Source organism: Erinaceus europaeus, chromosome 7 (assembly GCF_950295315.1).
Source record: "Erinaceus europaeus chromosome 7, mEriEur2.1, whole genome shotgun sequence".
Lineage (NCBI taxonomy): Eukaryota > Metazoa > Chordata > Mammalia > Eulipotyphla > Erinaceidae > Erinaceus > Erinaceus europaeus.
The window spans coordinates 12,591,714-12,608,165 of NC_080168.1; the positions used below are offsets into that span (position 1 = coordinate 12,591,714).

A 16,452-nucleotide genomic window follows, 5' to 3' on the forward strand; every position below is an offset into this window, starting at 1 on the left:
TATCCCCTTAACTCACACCCTTCCATTCCTTTTTTAGGGGGAACTGAGGGAGGAAGGCATCACTGGGGCCTCAAGCCTGCCCCATCACACCTCGTCAGGCTGACTTTAATAAATAAATAAATAAATAAATAAATAAATAAATAAATAAATGTGCTTATTTATTTGTTTGTTTGTTGTTGGATTAAGAGAGAAACTGAGAGGGGAGAGGGAGATAGAAAGGAAGAGAGACAGAAAGACACCTACGAGGGCTGAGTGGTAGTGCAGCAGGTTAAGTGCACTTGGCGCGAAGCACAAGGACCCGTGTAAGGATCTCAGTTCGAGGCCCCAGCTCCCCACCTGCAGGGGAGTCACTTCACAAGCAGTGAAGCAGGTCTTCAGGTGTCTGTCTTTCTCTCCCCCTCTGTTTTCTCCTCCTCTCTCAATTTCTCTGTCCTACCCAACAACAATGACATCAATAACAATAACAAAAATGGCAACAAAATGGAAAAATGGCCTCCAGGAGCAGTGGATTCTTAGTACAGGCACTGAGCCCCAACGATAACCTTGGAGGCCAACAAACAAACAAAAAACTACACTTGTGGGGTGGGTGTGGGGTCGCAAGGTAGCTCAGCCAGGACACTGCATACCTTTCCAGAAGTGAGGACCTGGGTTCTGGCCCCCAGCCATCACACAGGAGCTTCTTCCAGCAGGGGAACCACCTTCATGAGTGATGGATCCGTGCTGTGGTGTCTCTCCTTCTCTGTCTTTTACCCTTTATCTGAAAGGAGAAAAAATAAATTACCAGAGTGGGATCAGATCATGCAGGCAAGAAACTCCAGTGAAAACCCTGGCAGCAAATTCAATGTGACAAGGAACCACTGCACACTTTGAAGGGTAAAATGTACGGTGTCAGCTGCAGCACAAAAGCGGCCTCGGGCAGGTAGAAAGCTCGCCTGAGAGCGCGTCTGCCGTGCCTCGTGCACAGCCCAGGCCAGATGCCACCACACTGGAGATGCTCCCAGGACCTGCTGTCTCTTCCTCTCTCTCTCTGAAGAAGTCAATCCGGGGCGATGCAGCCCCAACAAGATCCAAAGTAGTCTTTTTTTTTTCTTAAATTTTTTCCCCTTTTGTTGCCCTTTTTTTTTTATTGTTGTAGTTATTGATGTCATCGTTGTTGGATAGGACAGAGAGAAATGGAGAGAGGAGGGGAAGACAGAGAGGGGGAGAGAAAGATAGACACCTGCAGACCTGCTTCACTGCCTGACACCCCTGCAGGTGGGGAGCCGGGGGCTCCTACTGGGATCCTTACGCAGGTGCTTAGCAGGTAGCGTGCTTAACCCACTGCTCTACCACCGACTCCCCCAAAGTAGCCTTGTGGGGGGATAGCCCACAGTTGCATCTAGTGAGGAGAGTGCAGGTTGAGTCAGAAGGGCAAAGCTAGGCAGCAGGGGGCTACCCCAAAATAGGCACCTCTGCATGAGGATTATTTTGAGCCCAGTCAACTGCAGGCAGCAGGGACCAGAAAAGCACCCACTCTGCTGATCTGCCTGGGGAAGGAAAAAAAAAACACACTTTTCCCCCTAAAGACGGAGGCAGAAAGTGAAAGAGATCATGTGCACAGAAGCCTTCTTCAGTGCCGTGGGGGCCGAACTCGAACCCGTGTCTCCAGCTATCCAGGTTTCTCCAGCCCTTGCTCTCATTTGCCGGAAGGCAGGAGGCAGTGGGCAGAGTCACCGCGCCCCGGGATCCAGGCTGGGATCCAGGCTCTCCTGGCCAGCTTGCTGTGAGGCTGTCCTGTTGTCCTGTAGCTCTGCCCCAGTTCCTGCCTGCCAGACTCCCTCTGTGGGCTCTCTGCAGGACCTGGGGCTTTTCTCTCTCTGTCTGGTCTGTTCTCTGTCAGCCTCGGTTACCTGGGCCAAGCAGTGAAGCAGGCAGAGGGCAAGCTCTGTGGCTTTTCCACTCAGGCATCACAAGTCCAGACAGCTCAGCCTATGAGAGCACAGGGCTTGCGTGCCCCAGGCCCCAGAGGCCACAAGTTCTATTCCTGGCACCACCATCTGCTAGAGTTGAGTTGGGCTATGGTCTCCTTCTTTCTCTCTCTCCTCTCCTAACCTCCCTCCCCACTACAAATGAAACTTTAAAAAAAAAAAAAAGCGAAATAAATCTTTTTTGTCTTTTGTAACATATTTTTAAAATTTTGTTTATTTTTAAAGAGCATCTGTTTTTTCTTTGAAACAATTTAAATTTCATTTTATTATCTTTATTTATTTATTGGGTAGAGACAGCCAAAAATTGAGAGGGGAGGGGTGATATAGAAACAGAGACACATCTGCACCCCTGCTTCAACACTTGTGAAGCTTTTCCCCTGTAGGTGGGGACCAGGGGTTTGAACCCAGGTCCTCATGCATAGTAACATGTGTGGCCAACCAGGTGCGCCACTACCCAGACCCTTTATTTATTTTTTTCACCACTCCTGTCACCAAAGGTCTGTGTCCCCAGCGTCACCCCCAAAGATAACCATGATAGTTCTCCCATTTTGAAAATAGGTTGAAACAAATGAGTGGCTGAGCAAGTCGTGGTCTATATACACAATGGAATACTACTCAGCTGTTAAAAATGGTGACTTCACCGTTTTCAGCCGACCTTGGAAAAATCATGAACCTTGAAAAATTCATGTTAAGTGAAATAATTCATGTTATGTGAAATAAGTCCGAAACAAAAGGATGAATATGGGATGATCTCACTCTCAGACAAAAGTTGAAAAACAAGATCAGAAAAGAAAACACAAGTAGAACCTGAACTGGAATTGGCATATTGCACCAAAGTAAAAGACTCTGGGGTGAGTGGGTGGGGAGAATACAGGTCCAAGAAGGATGGCAGAGGACCTAGTGGGGGTTGTATTGTTATATGGAAAACTGGGGAATGTTATGCATGTACAAACTATTATATTTACTGTCGAATGTAAAACATTAATTCTCCAATAAAGAAATTAAAATGTGTTTTTTTTCACATTTGTAATATTCAACTGTCTATATTCTGCATATGGGTAAAATCATTAAGTAGTTGTCCTTCACCTCCTGACCTGCTCACTGAGCATAATCACCTCCAATTCCATTTCACTTTATCCCAAAGGACATAATACTGTCCCTATTTATTGCTGCATAATACTCTATTGAGTATATGTCCCATAATTTTTATCTAGTATTTGAATCCAATTTTATCCAAATAGTATCCAGTCATCTGTAGAAGGCCATTTTTATTGTCTCTAGGTTTTTGCTATTGTGAATGAAGCTGCTATAAACATAGGGGTGCAGATATCTCTCTGAGTCAGTGTTATATCTGTTGGGTAAGTGCCTAGCAGTGGAATCGCTGGAAATAAATAAATCTCTGTGGCTGAGTTCTGTCTTGGCTCATGTCACCTCTCCCAATCCAGCCAGCTTCTTAGGCATTAGGCTCACAGGCCATAGATCTCAGCTTTGATCCCTGGCATTGCATGTTCAAAGCTGAAGCTCTGGGTCTTGCTCCCTTTAATAAAGACATTTTATTTACTTATTTTATTATTATTATTATTTGCTTCCAGGGTTATTGCTGGGGCTCAGTGCCTACACCATGAGTCCACTGCTCCTAGAGGCTATTTTTTCCCCCCTTTGTTGCCCTGGTTGTTTTATTATTGTTGTTTTTATTGATGTCATTGTTGTTGGATAGGACAGAGAGAAATGGACAGAGGAGGGGAAAACAGAGGAGGGAGAAAGATAGACACCTGCAGACCTGCTTCACCGCCTATAAAGCGCCTCCCCTGCAGGTGGGGAGCCGGGGCTCGAACCTGGATCCTTACGCCGGTCCTTGCACTTTGTGCCATGTGCGCTTAACTCACTGCTCTACCACTGACTCCCATTATCATTATTTTTTATTGCCATGAGGGTTATCATTGGAGCTCAGTGCCTAAATTTACTGCTCCTGGCAGCCATTTTTCCCCCTATTTTTATTTGGTAGGGCAAAAAGAAATTGAGATGGAAGGGAAGACAGAAAGAAAGACACCTACAGACCTGCTTCACACCAAGTGAAGCTTCCCCCTTGCAGCTGGAGAGTTGAGGCTCAAACCCGGGTCCTTGTACATGATAACGTGTGGTGGTGGGTGCACCACCAACTGGCCTCAGTAAAAATCTTTCAAAAAAAATAGAAGGGGGGCAGGCAGTAGCGCACTGGGTTAAATGCACATGGCGCAAAGCTCAAGGACCAGCATAAGGATCTTGGTTCAAGCCCCCAACTCCCCACTTACAGGGCGGGGCTGCTTCACAAGTGGTGAAGCAGTTCTGCCAGTGTCTTATCTTTCTATCCCCCATTTCCCCTCCTCTCTTGATTTCTCTCTATCCTATCCAACAACAACAATAACCACAACAACAAGGGCAATAAAATGGCAAAAAATGTCCTTCAGGAGCAGCGGATTCATAGTGCAGGCACCAAGCCCCAATAAAAACCCTGGAGACAAAAAAAAAAGAAAAAGATGGAGAGAGGGGCCGGGTGGTGGCATGCCTGATGGGGAACACTTATTATAATGTGCAAAGGCCCAGGTGCAAGACCGCAGTCCCCATCTGCGGGGAAAGCTTTGTGAGTGGTGAAGCAGTATTGTAGGTGCTTCTGTCTCTCTCCCTCTCTATCACCCCCTTCCCTCTCAATTTCTGGCTATCTCTATCCAATACATAAATAAAGATTAAAAACAAAACAAAACAAGAAGATAGAGATGGGCTAGACAGCATAATGGCTATGCAGAGAGACCCAGGCCTGAGACTCCGAAGTCCCAGATTCAATCTCACACACCAAAATAAACCAGAGCTGAGCAGTGCTCTGGTTAAAAGAGAGAGAGAAAAAATTGAGAGGGGAGTGGAAGAGAGACGCCTGTAGCCCTGCTTCACAACTTGTGGGTGATTAGGGGCTTGAACTGTAATGTGAGCGCTTTACCAGTTATGTCACTGCCTGGCCTCAGGTCCATGCTTTTTATTCTTTATTTATTTTTATTTAATTATACTTATTTATTTATAGAGACAGCCAGAGATGGAGAGGGAAGGGGGTGATAGAGAAGGAGAGAGACAGAGACACCTGCAACACTGCTTCACCACTCACAAAGCTTTCCCCCGCAGATGGGGACAGGGGTTCCAAACCAGGTCCTTGTGTATTGTAACATGTGAGCTCAACCAGAGCCACTAACCTGGCCCTGGGCCCATGTTTTTATTTACTGATTTTTTGTTTTGTTTTGTTTTGTTTTGTTTTACCAGAGCACTGCTCAGCTCTGGTTGATGGGGTTCTGGGGATTGAATGAACCTGGGAACCCAGAGCCTCAGGTATAAGAATCTTTTTGTAGCACTGTTATCCATTATGCTGTCTCCTCCACCATAGGCCCACATTCTAGTCTCAGCACCACATAAGAACTGCTATGACACTGAGGGCAGCCTCTGATAGTGTGTGTGTGTGTGTGTGTGTGTGTGTGTGTGTGTGTGTCTGAAGGAAAAAGTGGCCTGGTGGGGGGACTTCCGGAGGCAGGGCTACAGAGCAGCAGCAGCTGTGTTTCTCTCCTCTCCTCTCCTCTCCTCTCCTCTCCTCTCCTCTCCTCTCCTCTCCTCTCCTCTCCTCTCCTCTCCTCTCCTCTCCTCTCCTCTCCCTGGTCAACTAGGAACACCAAAGGAGACCACCTGGGACTGCAACAGGTCTAGAATGATTTCAGGAACCCACCAAACCACCAGTGAGTGCAAACACGTGTGGCTCATGGACAGAGAGGAGCCTAAGGAGAGACTGAGCGGCTGGTAACAGTCCAGCAGTTTGCCAGTTTAGGCACCACATCGAGTCAAAAAGACTGAAGGGAGGAGAGGACTCCCCTAAGACTCACCAAATGCAACTGTGAGTCTCCATTGCTACTGCCCCCAGAGGCTGGAGCAGCAGGGGGGAGGCCCTGTGCCAACATCTGGGAACAGAGAACTGACCAGGAATCTTGGGAGAAGAGCTACACCTACTTGGCCAAGCAGTGGGGCTGTATAATGGGAGCCTTTCCACATTGTTCTCCTGATGAGAACATGGTGAATAACTGTCTCAGAACCTACAGACTATAAATGGGACTTGTTTAGAAACTCACAGGGCCCAGCAGTGCTGTCCGGCTTAGCAGAAAAGCTGAATTGAGCCCAGAGCTTTGGATCCTTGGAGTGTGAGTCTCTTTGCATAACCACTGTGCTATCTCTCCCCCACACTGCTTTATCTCTTGGTCAGGAGTGAGGGATTAAGCTAAAAAGCCTACTTGTAGTTTAAAAGCCCTCAGCCTCCCATAGCCTACAGGGAAGAAAAAGAACAAAAGAGGCTTTAACAGCTACTGTGCTGCAACTCAGGGATTGAAACAGTATTGAAACAACTGTTAATTTCCACAACTGTGAATTCTTTAAGTACCTTAGACACAAGACAGTCCAGGCAAGAGTGATCAGTAATTTGAAAAGTACTGAGAGAGGGACCTCATAACATACTATATAGAATGGTTAAACCAACAAGAAGAAACACTGGACAAAGGAACCAGGACAAGAGTCAGGCTAAAAGACCCCCAAAGATGAACCACAAAATAGTCATATGTGTACTTCATCAGTGGCACCACCACCTGGTCCTTGAACCACAAAATAATAAAATCAACATCCAAACACTAGTTAAGGAAATAATCACAGGAGTGGGTAAAGAGTTTGAAAGAATTGTCATCAGAAATGCAGAAACAACAAATGAGACTCTGGAAGAAAACACTAATTATCTCAAGGCTATTAGAGAGCTGAAAGCTGAAATAGCTGAGCTAAGAACACAACTAGCTGAACAAGCTAAAACAGTATCAGAACAGGGTAACAAAATAGATGAACTCCAGAAAACAGTACAGGGGAGAGAGAATAGAATCAATGAGGCTGAAGACAGAATTAGCAAGATCGAGGACGAATTAGAGACAACTAAAAAAGAAGAGATCTCAAAAAGAGATTAAGAGATACTGAAAACAACAACAGAAACATATGGGATGACTTCAAAATAAATAATATATGTGGGAGTCGGGCAGTAGCACAGCAGTTAAGCGCAGGTGGCACAGAGCACAAGGACCGGCCTAAGGATCCTGGCTCAAGCCCCTGGCTCCCCACCTGCAGGGGCGTTGCTTCACAAGCGGTGAAGCAGGTCTGCAGGTGTTTATCTTTACTCTTCCCCTCCTCTTTCCATTTCTCTCTGTCCTATTCCTATCCAACAATGAAGACATCAGTAACAACAACAATAATAAAAATAAAACAACAAGGGCAACAAAAAGGGAAAATGAATAAATATTAATAAATAAAAAAAGAAAGAATATTTTTTTAATTGATTAAAAAAATAATATATGCATTATTGGCTTACCAGAGGAAGAAAGGGAAGGGAAGAAAACATTCTTTTGGGAGTCGGGCTGTAGCGCAGCGGGTTAAGCGCAGGTGGTGCAAAGCACAAGGACTGGCATAAGGATCCCGGTTCGAACCCCGGCTCCCCACCTGCAGTTGAGTCGCTTCACAGGCGGTGAAGCAGGTCTGCAGGTGTCTATCTTTCTCTCCTCCTCTCTGTCTTCCCCTCCTCTCTCCATTTCTCTCTGTCCTATCCAACAACAACAACAACAATAATAACAACAACAATAAAACAACAAGGGCAACAAAAGGGAATAAATAAATAAAATAAATATTAAAAAAAAAAAGAAAAGAAAAGAAAACATTCTTTTTTTTCTTTTTTTACCAGCTCTGGCTTATGGTGGTGTGGGGGATTGAACCTGGGACTTTGGAGCCTCAGGCATGAGAGTCTGTTTGCATAACCATTATGCTCTCTACTCTCCGTCTGGAAGAAAGCACTCTTCAGGACACAATAGCTGAGAACTTGTCTAGTTTAGACAACATAAAAGACATAAAGCCCAGAGGGTCCCTAACAGAATTTACCCAGACTTAAATTAGACACCAAGACACATCAGATTTCGAATGGAAAGGAATAAGGATAAAGAAAGGAAAAAGTGGCCTGGGGTAGTGAAGTGCTGCATGCATGAGGCCTGGACCCTGGAGGGAAAAGGTCTCATAGTCTGGTAGGCAACATGGTCACTAGAGCATTGGATGGCATTGCATATGCTGGAGTGATGCTGCTTCTCTCATGTTACTAAATAAATAAATTGGGGGGGGGGAGTTTCAGGGGCAAGGTGGTGTCTCACCTGGTAAAATGCACACATTACAATCACAAGGACCTGGGCTCAAGCCCCTGGTCCCCACCTGCAGAGGGAAGCTTTGCAAGCAGCAAAATAGTGCTGCGAGTGTCTCTCTGGCTCTCTTCCTATCTCCCCTTCCCCCTCAACTTCTGTCTCTATCCAAGTAAAGAAATAATATGTTTCAGGCAGCCTTCCATGTTGTTGGGAAGCTTCCCCAGAGTCACATTAATCTTTCCTCTGAGTGGCCAGCTGGCTACACAGCTGACTTGGACTAGCAGGGGAGTGTGAGTGTTGGGGTTTTATATCCTGAGCACCTACCATGGTCCAGGCATTTCACAAACACCAGCAATAGCTATTCCCTCCTGTCCCCCCACCTCAAGAAAGCACCACACTGCCACATACCTTGCTGGGGATAGAACTCAGGACCTCATGTTTGTGAATCCAGTGCTTCTGTCCTTATCTTACAGATGAAAAGACAGAGACCTAGGCTGTGGAGATAGCATCATAGTTCTGCAAATGACTTTCATGCCTGAGGCTCTGAGGTCCCAGTTTCGATCCCCAGCACCACCATAACCCAGAGATGAGTAGTGCTCTGGTCTCTCCCTGTGTATCTTGCTCTCTGTACCTCTCTCATTAAAATACATAAATATAGGGAGTTGAGCGGGTAGTGCAGTGGGTTAAGCGCACGTGGCGCGAAGCACAAGGACCGGCATAAGGGACCCGGTTCGAGCCCCCAGCTCCCCACCTGCAGGGGAGTCACTTCACAGGCAGTGAAGCAGGTCTGCAGATGTCTGTCTTTCTCTCCCCCTCTCTGTCTTCCCCTCCTTTCTCCATTTCTTTCTGTCTTATCCAGCAACAACGGCATCAATAACAACAACAATAACCACAACAACAATTAAAAAAACAAGAGCAACAAAAGGGAAAATACTATATATATATATGACAAGACAGACCCAACTTGCACAAAAGCAAAACCATAGGCTATGGGCATCCTTTCTTGCACCTTTAAGATTTTTTAAATATATTTTTGAGAAAGAGAGAATCAGAGCATCACTCTGGCATGTGGAATGCTGGGGATCGAACTCAGGCTCTCATACTTGAGGGTATCACACTTTATCCATTGAAACACTTCCTGGGCCACTACTTTCTTGTACAAAATGTAAAGAAAGGCAGTTATTTATAAAAAGTAAAATTCATCAAAGCTGGAACTTTTTATTTTACAGGGACATCTCAAAAATGCTAACTTAGGTGATTAATTAATCTGTGATTAATAAAGAGAGGGAGAGGAAAAGAGAGACACCTCTACTGCATTACTCATGAAGCTTTCCCCCTGCAGATGGGGGCCAGGGGCCTGAAGCTGGGTTCCTGTGCATTGTAAGTGTGCACTCTTATTGGGTGCGCCGCCGCCCAGCCCCACAGGTGGGTCTGATAAAGGTCAGACCGGCAGTGAGCGTACCGGTAACACAACCCTCCCCTGTTAAACATCAACAATCTCTCAGTCGATGAAGCATTGAATTCTCAAACTATGTCCTGAGTTCAATCCCCACACAGAAGGGCCCAAAGTGATGCTTTAGTTCTCTCTCTCTCACTTAGTAATATATTGAGTTGCTGGAAATAAGTGTTTATTGAGTTGCTGGAAATAAGTGTTTTTGGGGGAGTCAGGCGGTAGCGCAGTGGGTTAAACGCAGGTGGCACAAAGCGCAAGGACCGGCGTAAGGATCCCGGTTCGAGCCCCTGGCTCCCCACCTGCAGGGGGGTTTGCTTCACAGGCGGTGTAGCGGGTCTGTAAGTTGTCTTTCTCTCCTCCCTCCTCTGTCCAACAACATCATCAGTGGCAACAATAACAATAACGACAACAAGGGCAACAAAATGGGGGAAAATGGCCTCCAGGAGCAGTGGATTCGTCGTAGTGCAGGCACCAAACCCCAGCAATAACCCTGGAGGCAAAATTAATAAAGGTGGGAAGCAACACAGTGGATTATGCAAAAAAGACTTTTTATGGGAGTCGGGCGGTGGCGCAGTGGGTTAAGCGCACGTGGCGCAGAGCGCAAGGACCGGCGTAAGGATCCCGGTTCCAGCCCCTGGCTCCCCACCTGCAGGGGAGTCGCTTCACAGGCGGTGAAGCAGGTCTGCAGGTGTCTGTCTTTCTCTCCCCCTCTCTGTCTTCCCCTCCTCTCTCCATTTCTCTCTGTCCTATCCAACAACGACGACATCAAGAAAAACAACAATAATAACTACAACAATAAAAACAACAAGGGCAACTAAAGGGAATAAATACATATTTTAAAAAAGGAAAGACAAAAAAAGAAACAGAAATGGACAAGCTCTCAACTGGCAAAAGAAGCACCTTTGACTTACCAGTAATTCCAGGTTCGGGGATTCCCATCTTTTTCCTTCAGACAGATAAACACGGGACATGGTATCAGAAGCCACAGCTGCCAACAACCTGGGAGACCAGAGTTGCAAGGTGGGCTCCAGGCGGGACGAAACCTCGCTTCTCCTCAGTGAGTTAATGAACTTGGAAGCCACCCACACACACCTCTGCTTCCATCAGTGAGGCCTCTCCCCTGCCCTGTGCTCTCTCCCCTAAGCTCAGCCATTCGGGCCTGACCTGTGCCCATCAGAGAACAAGGAAGGGAGGAATAGAGGCTCCCCACCCCCCAGCTGACCACACGCCCTGTGGACTCCCCTGGGTCATTAAATGAGGACTTTGCAGAAGTGGCTTGCAGGCTTGGCCCAGCACCCTCTCCTGACTGTCCCGCCACAGGAGGAACCCCAACCCCCCCCCCCACACACACACACACACCAGCCTTCTCCATGGGCCCAACCATAGCGCTCCCCGTTCATCCCATAACCCCACTGGGTGCAGGGACCAAACTTCTTCACTAATTAACAAGCGCGCACGCAGGAGCCGCTTATTTATGACCCCGGGGTGGGCTTAGGAAGTGACTTTTACTACAAAAATAAAACTTGCAGGTCTGTAACTTGTAGGGCTTCAGTTTCCCTCTCTGTACCTGGCTAGTGAAAGAATGCACTTTTTCCCCCCTCTCTCTCTTTTCAGAGGAAGACGGAGCATTAATAAATGCTAACTGCTTCCCAAACCTGCCTGGAGAACATGCATGCTTTGCATGATGAAATGGTTTTAGACTGTTTCCTGGACCATTCCTTTGAACGAACGTCTCTTTGAACGTAGGGGAAATCAATGCCCCTACTGACTTGTGCATGTGTTGCTTGCTTCTGAGTCCTCGCCCCTGCTCCCCAAATGCACTCTGGATTGAAGCAGCAAGTTTACAAACTACCTTTTGATTTAATTTCCAGGGGTGGGGTTGGGGCTGTTGCTTTTTAGTGACAAACTGTGGCGCTGACATTCCCGAACCTTTCACCACCCCGTGGTGCGTGGTGGTGCTGCAGAATTTGGGGTGCAGACCCCGACATCCCGGCGGCCACCCTTCCACCCCCCCCCTATACACACACATCATGGCGCGCTAGGGAAAATGGAGGCCCCCCGGCCCCACCCCGCTCGCCCGCCAGTGAGGCCGTTAGGGCGGTTAGCGCGGTCTGGAAGGGCCTGGGCGCCGCCCCCCGCGCCGCCCCCGCGAGCCCAGCTCCGGCCCAGTCCGCGCCAGGCCGCCGGCCCGAGCCCCGCTCCGCGCGGGTGCCGCGCTCCGGGCTTTCCCTGCAGCCCTTTGTGTCTCGGCGCGCGCTGGAGGGAGCGCGGGAACGCGCGCCGCGCTGTGCGCCTGCGCGAGGGGCGGTCGGCGCGCGGTGCCGGAGGCGAGAGTGGGCGTGGTTACCGCACGCTCCGCCCCCCGCCGCCATTTCATGCTCCGCTTCTTGATGTGCCTGGCGCGCGGCCGCCGCATGATGGACGCCCGGAAGCCGCGACAACAAAGGCTGGGCGCCGAGCTGCGCGGGCCTAGCCGAAGATGGCGCCCGACCAGTGCGGGCCTAGCCGAAGATGGCGCCTAAAGGACGCGGGTCCGGTCGGCCTCGGAGCGTGCGCGGGCGGCCCCGGGCCCCCACGTGGCCCCGCGCGCTGCCCTGCGTGGCGGCTCCCCGCGCCCGGCGCTCCTGGACACGGGGCTCGGGCCTGTCGGGGTTCGCTCACTCGCTCTGCGTTGACCTGCGGGCCGTGACCAGCTGCAGGCTGCCGTGTGTCTCCGCTGTCCCGAGGCCTCGCCTCCCGCCTGTGCGCCCGCCCTGCGGACGCGGCCATAGTGACGGCGGCGGGCCGAGGGCTTCGCGGTGCAGCGAAGGGGCCCTTGGAGTAGTTAGGCGAAAAGACTCATGCCTGGGGCCCCCAAGGTCCCAGGTTCAGTCCCTGACACCACCATCGGCCAGAGCTGAGTAGGACTCTGGAAAAAAAAAAAAAAAAAGAAAGAAAGAAAATTTGGAAGCATTCCCTAGCCAAGGGCTTGCGGGGTCGACCGAGTGGGGCCTCCACAAGTCATCTGCACAGGAGATGCCGCCAGTTTGGCATTTGCAACAACACTAGGGCTCAGACCCCCGGGGACAGGGGGTGGCCTCTTCTCTTCGGGAGGGGAGCAGCTGGGCTGACTACACCTGCCAGGCTGCTGCTGCTGCTGCTGCCTCTGGCTTTTGAGAACCGCATCCCCCGCCCCTGGGACCCAGACCGACATACCTGGGGAGGGGGAGCAGACAGGACGAAAGCTGGAAGCCCGGGCGGGCGGGCACTGGCCGGGGTCCTCTCCGGCCCTCCTGACTTTCCAGCAGCCTCCTGCCTGGCCGTGCACGTCCTCGGGCTGGGCTCCCCCTCCCGAGCTGCATGGCTAGGCTATGGAAGGCTCTGGAGGGCGGGAGTGGAGCACAAGCCTCTCCTGTCAGGGGACCTGGGTTTGATCCCGGACACCAAAAAGTAAAGATTGTCATTTTAAATATATATATATTTATCGGGTGGGAGTATAGCATAATGGTTATGCAAAGAGACTTTCATGCCTGAGGCCCTCAAGTTCCAGGTCCAATCCCCTACACTGCCATAAGCCAGAGCTGAGCAGTGCTCTGGTAAAAAAAAAAAAAAAAAAAATCCTGTCAACCAAGCACTACTCAATTCTGGCTATGGTGGTGCTGGGGATTGAACCTGGAACCTTAGAGCTTCAGATATTTAAAGATGATAGTTGTTTGCATAACCATTATTCTGCCTCTTCAGCCCTAGTTTGTCTTCCTCCTTTTTCGATTTACTTATTTATGAGAGAGAATATAGCACATGGGACGCTGGGGGTTGAACTCAGGACCTCATGCTTGAGAGTCCAATGCTCTATCCACTACGCCACCTCCTGGCCTGCGAGCCCATCATTTTCCGCCCGCCTCTGCGTTCCCATGGGAACCTCTGCTGTCCCTCTCGCTCTGAGCACGTGCGGTGTGGCAGGCACGAGTTGGGCTGGTCCCTCCGTGTCTAGCCGCTTCGCCCCACACAGAGGATCCCGGATGTTGAAAATGCACTCGGAGTGGCCACCACACTCAGACCTGTCCCCCTGCACGGTGAATGGAGACCACAGGGAACCACAGGAAAGGGGGCAGGAGTGACCGGGAGTCTGCGGGGACAGGCATCGCCCTCTGCACTGGGGAGTAGCCTGACCTTGCCAAGTACAGCCTCTCCCTTCCTTTCCACCTGCGGACGGGCAGGAGACTGCTGGGCAGCGGGGCACAGAGCGAGCTCCGGCGGGGCAGCGGGGCACAGAGCGAGCTCCGGCGGGGCAGCGGGGCACAGAGCGAGCTCCGGCGGGGCAGCGGGGCACAGAGCGAGCTCCGGCGGGGCAGCGGGGCACAGAGTGAGCTCCGGCGGCGCCTGGGTGGGGGGCTCGGGCACCCGCAGGGCGGCGCCGGCCGAGCACTGCCTGGGGGCGGGGCCTGACGCACAAGCCGCCCTTGTTCCCGTGTCACTCGGGCATGGGGCAAGTTTTTCCTCCGCGGGAACCGCCAACGCGGGAGACCTGGGCTCAATGAGGCCTCTGTGACCTGGAGCGGGAGGAGGGCCCACCTCCTGGCTGAGCTGGGACTGTGGCTCGGCCTGCTCCGCCGCTCCCAAGGCCCCAGGGCCTGCTGAGGTCATTGTCCCTCCTTCCCAGGGCCGCTTCCTGGAGCCTGGGCTGGGAGGCCAGCTCCCGGCCTCCCACCCAGAGCAGGGCCCCCTCCATAAGTGCTGCCCTGGCATGGGGGATGTGCCCAGGAAACACCTGGCAGGGAATGCCTTAGAATCCCCAGAGATCTAGAAGGTTCTGCCCTTGGAGCAGCTTCCTACTCGGGAAGGTCACCGCGAGAGGGGAGGGAAGGGGTGTTCCCCGGGGAGCCGAGCCCACCGTGGGCAAGAGAAATGCCACCTTGTGCCGGCAGACTTCCTGCCAGGCCTGTGGGCTTGGGTAAATAACTTAATGGAAGCAAGGCAGCTGAGCGGTGGTGAAATGGTTCCCTGGGGGAGGGGGGGGGGGCTGTTGGAGGGAAGAGGAACAAAGCTGTGGCTGGGATTTGGGGTGGGAGTACCTAGTAGGGGCACCTGGTGAAGGCACCCCAGAGATTGCAAAGCTAGGGTTCCGGTTGTCCCCATGTGGCCTGTTCTCTTTTCCCCTTCTTGAGGACAGTTTGCTGGGGGGGAGGGGCGGGCGCTACACACAGGGCCCATCCTGGGCTAATGGAGGAATATCTGAGTGGCCCCCCACACACACACACACCGCCCCAGCCTGGGCCCCTCTGGGAGGCAAGCCGGCTAGGATGGGGAAGAGGGAGGGGGAGGAGAGAGGGTGGGAGGGAGCAGGGAGCAGAGCTACTGCCCAGAGGCCGCCCAGGAGGCACAAACATTTCCTTATGTGGCAGCGCCAAGGGGCTACAGGGACTGAGAGGCACCCACCCCCCAATCCAGGTGGGCACAGCCTGGAGCCACCACAACCTCATCTGGACTAAAAGGCCCCCTGTCCCAGGTACATTTGTCCCTTGTCTCCTGTGACTCCTGGAGGAAGCACTCGCTGCCTCTCAGCCTGACCTGCTACCCCGACTTCCCCTGCCTAAGTGTTCACATAGGCCTCAGGCTGAGGGAAGGAGGGGCTGGACAGACCATGACCCCAGCAGCCCCTGACCCTCCCCTGGCCCTTTGCTTGGCTCTGGAGCTATGTTAGAGCTGGAGGGAGGGGTCAGGGCTGGGAGCTGGACAAGCCAGCCTTAACTGGTCCCCAGGTGGATGTCACAAGTGGGTAAACACACACACACACTGCACGAGGGGGGGGAGTGGCAGCAGGACAGTGACCCCAGCAGACATCTGAGCCCTCAAAGCCTGATTAGTGCACAGTTCAGGATTCCCATCCCAGCTTCTGTAGCTATTTCTCCTCCTCCTTCTTTACTCTTAATAGTAGAGAGAAATTGAGAGAAGCGTGGGAGACAGAGAGGGAGAAAAACACCTGCAGACCTGCTTCACCACCACTCATGAAGCTTCCACCCTGCAGGTAGGGGCCATGGGCAGACCCTGGATCCTTATGCACTGTAATGTGTACACTCGGGGCCAGGTTGAGTGCACGTGTCACAATGGCCAGGTTCAAGTCCCCGGTCCCCACCTGCAGGGGGAAAACTTTGTGAGTGGTGAAGCAGTGTTGCAGGTGTCTCTCTGTCTCTACCACCCCTTCCCTCTCAATTTATGGACTGTCTTAGGGTCTCCAGCCCCCTCTCACTTGGCCTGTATCACTGGCTTACAGCATTCTAACATCTGATGGGGTAAGAACCCTGCATGAGCTTTTTTTTTTTTTTTTAAGATTGTATTTATTAGGAAGATAGAAGGAGAGAGAGAAAGAACCAGACATTATCACTGTGGTACATGGTGCTGCCAGGGAGTGAACTCAGGACCTCATGCTTGAGAGTCCAATGCTTTCATCCACTGCACTACCTCCCGGACCACCTGCATGAGCTTTAAAATAAATTTTTTAATATTTTATTTATTGGATATAGATAGAAACTGAGGTGTGGGACCAAATAGAGAGGGACACATGCAGTCCTGCTCCACCACTCCTGAAGTTTCCCCTGTGCAGGTGGGGGCCAGGGCTTGAACCTGCATCCTTGCACACATAGTAATGTGTGTTCTACCAAGTGTGCCACCACCTGACCCCTAAAATCACTTTTATAATATTTTATTTATTTATTATTATTGGGTAGAGACTGAGAAATGGAAAGAGAAGGGGGAGATAGAGAGGGAGAGAGACCACTTGTGAAGCTTTCCCCCTGCAGGTTGGGACCCGGGGGCTGAGCCCTGGTCCTTGCACATTGTA

General features: G+C 51.0%; 1 long non-coding RNA gene across 6 annotated transcripts in view; it reads right to left on the reverse strand.

The window, feature by feature from the left end:
• Positions 1-16,452, reverse strand: part of LOC132539377 (uncharacterized) — a 44,349-nt gene that overhangs the window by 545 nt on the left and 27,352 nt on the right. For 3 of the 6 annotated variants that reach the window (XR_009550625.1, XR_009550624.1, XR_009550626.1), the window contains exons 3-5: positions 10,547-10,634; positions 8,576-8,643; positions 627-739 (exon numbers count right to left, since the gene is read on the reverse strand). This is a non-coding gene — a long non-coding RNA (uncharacterized LOC132539377). Of the gene's footprint in view, positions 1-626; positions 740-8,575; positions 8,644-10,546; positions 10,983-11,487; positions 12,230-12,325; positions 12,544-12,830; positions 13,813-16,452 lie in introns of those variants that run through there. The other 3 variants (XR_009550623.1, XR_009550622.1, XR_009550621.1) reach the window with 3 other exon arrangements.